The sequence below is a fragment of the Polistes canadensis genome, unplaced genomic scaffold (assembly GCF_001313835.1).
Source record: "Polistes canadensis isolate GaletaPanama2010 unplaced genomic scaffold, ASM131383v1 scaffold_148, whole genome shotgun sequence".
NCBI lineage: Eukaryota > Metazoa > Arthropoda > Insecta > Hymenoptera > Vespidae > Polistes > Polistes canadensis.
The window spans coordinates 358,897-365,630 of NW_014569695.1; the positions used below are offsets into that span (position 1 = coordinate 358,897).

Consider the following 6,734-nt stretch of genomic DNA (forward strand, 5'->3'; position numbering starts at 1 on the left):
GTCCCCGTCATCAACCCACCCGGCTGCTGCTGCTGCTGTTTCTCAGACTGCCGACTACGATGCCAGCGCCACGTATTATTATTATTATTATTATTATTATTATTATTATTATTTCCTTTAGATTCCTTTTTTCCCATCCTATCAGAATTTATCACAATTTTTTTTTCTTCTTTTTCCTCCTCCTCCTCCTCTACCTCTTTTAATTTTTCATCATTTTTCTTGTCCTCCCACCCAAGTTAGCCTAAATCTAATTCACTTTTTTCCTCCTATTTTTGTTTTTCCCTTTAATTCGTTCAAATTCCTAGGATCCTTTCGAAAATGCACGCACGAGAACAGGGAGAGTGGGTGGGTGGGTTAGGTGGGGGAGAGATAAAAAGATAGAAAATAAAAAATGATTTTTATCGTCGTTACGTTTAAAACTTTGATGATTAAACTAACCAAATTCCGATTGGGATCGATCGATCTCTCCTTTTCACGAACGACTCTCTCTCTCTCTCTCTCTCCTCCGGGTTCTCGGCAGGGTTAGGCTTTGCAGTTACGGAGCATGAGCAGTTTAGTTTCTCGTTGCAACGCCACCCTACCCCGATGCAATCTCTTTTTTCAACCCCCTTCCCCTCGATTAAAATTATTCGACCTATGGGATAAATCGTGACAAGATCAACTATCAATTTTCAAAGCATTTGAATACAACTTTTTTCCTATGGATGGAACTTTTTCTTTTAGAAGAGAGGGGGAGGGTAATTTTTGGAAATTCCCAAATGTTTCTAATCGAAGGAAAAAAAAAAAAAGAAACACCATTCAAGTTTCATAGCTGATTGGTGCGAGTTTTATGCTTGGCCTCGCTGAGGCCATAGCTCCATCTGGCTTGGTTCTTGTCAATGACCCCATCACTGTCGTGTCCTTAGATAATCGGAGTTCGTTTCTCCGAACGATTTGCTGACTGCTACGAGACTGTGTTACAATTATGCACACTAAATTATTAATACGACAGATGGAGATCGTTCCTATTGAAATTCATGTTAAAATTCATCATATTGAAAAAGTTAATAATAACGTTGTCAAACTTGACATAATTAACCCCTTAACGCTCCAACTTTTATTTGTTCATATCGATCAGTCGGCAACTCCGATTAATTATGTTGTCCCATAGGTTCTTTCCACTCGGCAACATGCCGGCTTATCTATTGTCCATTTATGGCATCGATTTTAGTCACCTTTAAACTTTTTCTAAACACATTTCGTTACTGACAAAGTCTCTTTTCAATTCATTTTGTTTCATTTGTTTAAAAAAGGATTCATTGAATCATATGCTTCATTGTTTTAAAAAATGTAATAGGACAGAGGACACTGCAGACGAAATTTGCACCGTTTATAGGATTATTAGAATCGTTCGCAATTGATATAAGAAATGTACAGCTGGCAATCGTGATTTGAATGATGAAACGATGAATACGGACCTCACCGGTCCATATGTTTTTTTTATTTTTATTATTCTTTTTCTTGTTTCGTTTCTTTAATGCAATTTTTATCAAAGACTTGTCTACCTTTTCCTTAGAATATATTTTTCTTATTTTTGAGCATTCATAAATTTGTCGTATAAAAATATCCAAGCCATGAATTCGGTCATTCTATCGAAGTACGTACGTACGTATGTATGTATGTATGTATGTATGTATATGCACATACATTACTCACACACTTTACTAGAAGAAAATATTTACGAGTTTAACCGCGAGCACGATTCTTTTTATCGTTTCTCTTATTAGTTGTTTATTAAAATGATGCATATATGAAAGAACATATGTACTCGAATAAACGTGTATCATTTATCAATCGTGAATCAGAAACGTTGTTTTCTTTTTTCTTTGGTGCAATCGTATTTGTCAGAGACGATATACTCTTGCTTGCATACCTATTCGAAAAAGACAACCGACCCGAAAGACGAGAATAAAATTTTGAAAGAGTCTAATCTTTCCTATACGTGCTGCATATACCCGTTTATCTACCGACTTACGTAAGGTATTTGTGTCGAACAAAGAGTCACCTTTGTCGATCGCAAAACAAATTGTTAATCATCGAAATATGACGTATCTTACCGTTACGTAAAACTTTTACGCGTGAACTAATGTAAGAAAAATAAAAATACAAAAATACGAGAGAGAAAAGTTAAGAAAGATAATAATATAATAGTTTTACCATTTGTGTTATTGCACAGACATTTAATCTATCATCGCGTTACGATTAAACAATTTTCGTTACAATTTTCTATCGTAAAGATTATATATACAAGTATCAATCGTATTATTAAAAATTACAATTGTCTATTAATTTGTCTGTTCCAATTATTTTGTCAACAATTATAAACCAAAGATTATATTAATCTCTCTCTTATTAAGATAATAATAATTATATATTTGATAGAGATATTAATTCTATTTTAAAATATAAGAATCATATTGAAATTTTGTATACGTACGTAATTGTCGTATACGTAAGCTAGGGATGACTCATTGTGAATTATTGATGTTATTCTTGATTTGAAGAATTCGATGAATTTCTTGAAACGATACTTATCGAAATTCTATATAAATAGGACAATGATATCTATCAGAAATTGAATTCGTATCACTCGATGCAGCCAGCTTCGCGAACGTCGAGTGTCATCATAACTCTCGAGAGATACGTTAATCCTTGTTATTTTCTTCGAAACTTGTATTCAATATTTTCGATTTATCTGTGCAAACCTTATAAGTTAAGATTCTGTTATTTTTATTTCTTTTTTTTTTTTTTTAAATTGCTGATTCTTTTGTTCATTGTTCTTTATCTTGTTGTTTTTCTTCGACCGATTTGTTGGTATCATTATTACTTTGAGCTTTAGGTCGTACGGCTTTGCAAAAATGTGGTTAAAACCGCTTCGAGGAATGACTTTAGTCGCTAAAGTTATATAAACCCTCTTTCGTCAATAGGCTTCCACATGGAGAGAACGCTAAGTCATTCGCGATCGTATCATCGAAAAAAATGGAAAACGAAACAAGACTTATATCCTTTTGGAATAGGACAAAAATGTAAAAGAGAAATGGAAGTAAAAAGTAGACTTTTTAATGTTACCAATTCCGATGATTCGATCAGGAATATTAAATGATCGAGTGGAGCTTCTTTCTACGATTAAATGTACAATAACACACACACAAAAAAAGAAATAAAAGAAATATTCCTTTGAGAATTTTTCTTATTTCTTCTCGCGTGAGATAAATGTTATTTTCAGCTTGGCATATATATATATATATATATATATATATATATATATATATATTATTTTCCACGAATGTGTTTTCAATGATAATAATGCGTTTGATACTTAACGATTGGTTAATAAAATAATTAGAGTTGATCATCGAATATAACATAAATAATATTCAACAGTTTTACGTGATCTTTTAATCAATTACATTAATTAACAAAATCTTTACGATTCTTTACGAAAAAAAAAAAAAAAACAAACAAATCATCATCATTCCTGTCTATTAAATTATTATCGCGTAAGATAATTATTGATTTTGATTGGACAACGTAACATTGCATTATTCTCGATCGTTTACTTCGCAAATTAATCGAACGAATTTATTTGAACTTGTTTCATATAGATTATTTCTATGCAAATTTGTTAGAAAGAGACTTTAGATTTGGATGAAAGAATATATGCACCGTGTGCCATAAGGTAGGTCTGTTATATGCAATTGGATTTAAAAAGATGCCGCGAGAGAGAAAAGTTCCTTCCTTCGTCTGTTAACGAATCTTCGTAAGCATCGTATAAAGAATAGCGGTGTGACTATAAATAAAGTGCGCTCTTGGTAAACATTGGGGAAGCTTTATATAATGAATGAGAGTGGAATTGGCGCGATAGTGAGTTAGCTAGCGTGTACGTGCAACAAGAGAGATAGATACACGTATAGAGATAGATAGAATAATAGAGAAAAAGAGTGAGAGAGATAGAGAGAGAGAAGAGAATTGCACGATTGCACGTGCTTATCGGTGATACTAAATGATTATATATACACACACGTAATTTCGAAGTATCAAGTTTTTAAGAAGACACCGCGAATGAGTAATAGTAGTGCATTACGATTAGACTTTATTTTCTAATATCAAATCATTATGATTATATAATATTCGTTTATATTCTTTTAGCAAATACGTTCATCGTAATACTAAAGTTGTTTGTAGTTTTAATATAATTGCTTAGACATCTTTAACCGATATGCGACGCGCGTTATATAATAAAACTTTGTTCAAATTCGATGAGGTACGACGACGTTAATTAGCATAAGATTTCGTTGATCTTCGCAAATTTGTCATTTATTTTTTTTTTCTTTTTTTTTCGTTACGTCGTTTGATTAGTTATACATAATTGTAGATTCGAAGATTTTCGTAAATACACATACGAATTTGCCTGTTGGTGTTCACGTGCTATTATACGTACACGTGTGACGTAACGTAGCGTTACGTACGAGACTCGTGTGTTAGATTCAGGGACGACTAAAGTGTGTGCGATTATTTAACGAAACTTCTCCTCTTACGTGAAAGTTCACTACACTACGAATATAAATTCGACACTAAAGATCTTTTTTTTCTTTTTTTTTTTTTAACGTGAATTTGAAAATTTGCGTAGATTAGAATGAAGAATCCGCTCGTATGGTGAACGAGGGTGAAATAAAATAGTTCATAAAGGTAGCTCATGGTTTGTTGTAAGATGTAAAATGGATATATCCAGTGTCACGAGGGTTTATAAATTTGAAGGTTTGGCATGGGGCTTACAATCCTATCTTGTAACAATAAAAAACACATTGTCGGCAAGTTTTACTAATATTTATTAGAAATAGAAAACAGATTTGTATTGATTACTTTGAACAGGATATGTCGTCAAGTACTTCGAATTCAAAATTATAGAGCAAAAGTATCCAATCAATCGATATGGAAAGTATTTTTTTTGTCACTGTCCCGTCAATGTTTAAAAAAAAACGTATGAACAATTTATTAACGGGGTTTTATCGAAAAATAGGAATAAAAAAGAACCGATTCCTGGGTAAGATACGTCAATAGTTAATTATCGATAATTGTTACGGTGCCTGTCATTTATTTTAAAACAAAGTATTCTTTAACATATCATTAAAAAAGGTACGAGGCAAAAAACGCTAAATATGTATGTGCATACATATTACAGGATATTGATTAATTAAATCGTTTTATAATTTACAAGGTTGAAGTCTCACTGATATATAGAAATGTAAATAAAAAAAAAAAAACTATCTTACTTTAGAATGCATTTTCCAATAAACGTACTTATATTATACGTTGATAGATAAATCTGAAAGTATATCCGTATCAAAATTATCTTTAACGAGAAGATCATAGTTTGGTAAAAAATAAAAAAAAAACAAAAAAAAAATCCATTACCGCACGCTTCAAATCAAACTTTCATCAATCGTACGAAATAGTCTCTCTTGTCTTATGAATTTTATATATATATATATATATATAAAAAAAAAAAAAAGAATTTAATTTTTACAAAGCGTTTCGCGGATTTTTTCTCTTTTCTTTTTTTATTCTTTCTATTTTTTTTTTTTTTTTCGTAACTCGTCCGAGTTACGTGATTGAATGAAAATAAAGATAAAGATTGATAATCATCGATATTACATAACGTTATTTCATTCGAACGGTTTTTTTTTTTGAAATGATTCGGGTTCACGTTGAATCTAATGTTTAAGATTTAGGTCAAAGCAACGTCCCTTTTTTTCTAAGTTGATTCGCCTAACTAAATAGGCTAATCACGTGCGCTTAACTCTTTTGCGGCAAGTAGAATTAGCTAGCTAACTCTCTCGTCATCGACTACGTTGTGAGATATTTCTTAAGTAAGCTTAAGAAATAAGAAGGAGTCGTGTCTGGTTAAACAGTTATCTAGTATCTTACATAATATTATCGTGCGTGTGCCATACGCACGTGAGAGTCCACGCTTTTATATCTAGCGTTGTCGTTGTCCGTCGTATGTAGGTGGAACAACGCGGGCCCCCATAGGAATACGACATGCGACAAATCGTTGCTTTACTTACTTCGTGCTTTAAAAAATAATCGGAACACGTGGCTCATATAATTGGAGATTCAAGTAGTTCAAGTAGTTTATTCTCCATACCTCATTTTTAGTCTCCTTTTTTCTTTCTCATCTTATTTTATTTATTTATAATATATTTCTAACACGATGCATTTATCATGTTACAACGTAAACCATTTTATAGGTTTCTGTGTTATAGAAAGGGCTACTTGTATTTCGATATACTGTAACATTTTCATTTTTTTCTATAATATTCTGATCGACCATTTGATTTTATATTTTTTATTTGATTGTGTTGTTGTTATCCGTGTATTACCACCGTCATACTCTTTCAATTCCTTTTTTTAGCATTATCGCGTATCTAATACATACATCTAGAGATTCGAAGATACACAAGTTATGTCACTGTTCTCACATAAAATACAAACAGTCGAACGTCGTATTATCGCACGGGGGGTTAAGAGGAAAGGGGTAAAATGGGGGGGGGGGAAAGAAAAGAAGTAATGACAAGGTGTTTCATCGAAATCATGTTCCTTAATAAATGGGATGATTATATTCCCAGAATTTACTTCGCCATTACGTTTATCCAATACTCGTTACTTTTTCTTATTTTTTGTTTTTTTTTTTT

General features: G+C 32.1%; 1 long non-coding RNA gene across 1 annotated transcript in view; it reads left to right on the forward strand.

Moving 5' to 3' along the window:
- The first annotated feature begins 30 nt into the window (after positions 1-30).
- LOC106788683 overlaps positions 31-6,734 on the forward strand; it is a 12,126-nt gene continuing 5,422 nt past the window's right edge. Inside the window, exon 1 of the long non-coding RNA XR_001381928.1 lies at positions 31-72. This is a non-coding gene — a long non-coding RNA (uncharacterized LOC106788683). The remainder of the gene's footprint in view (positions 73-6,734) is intronic.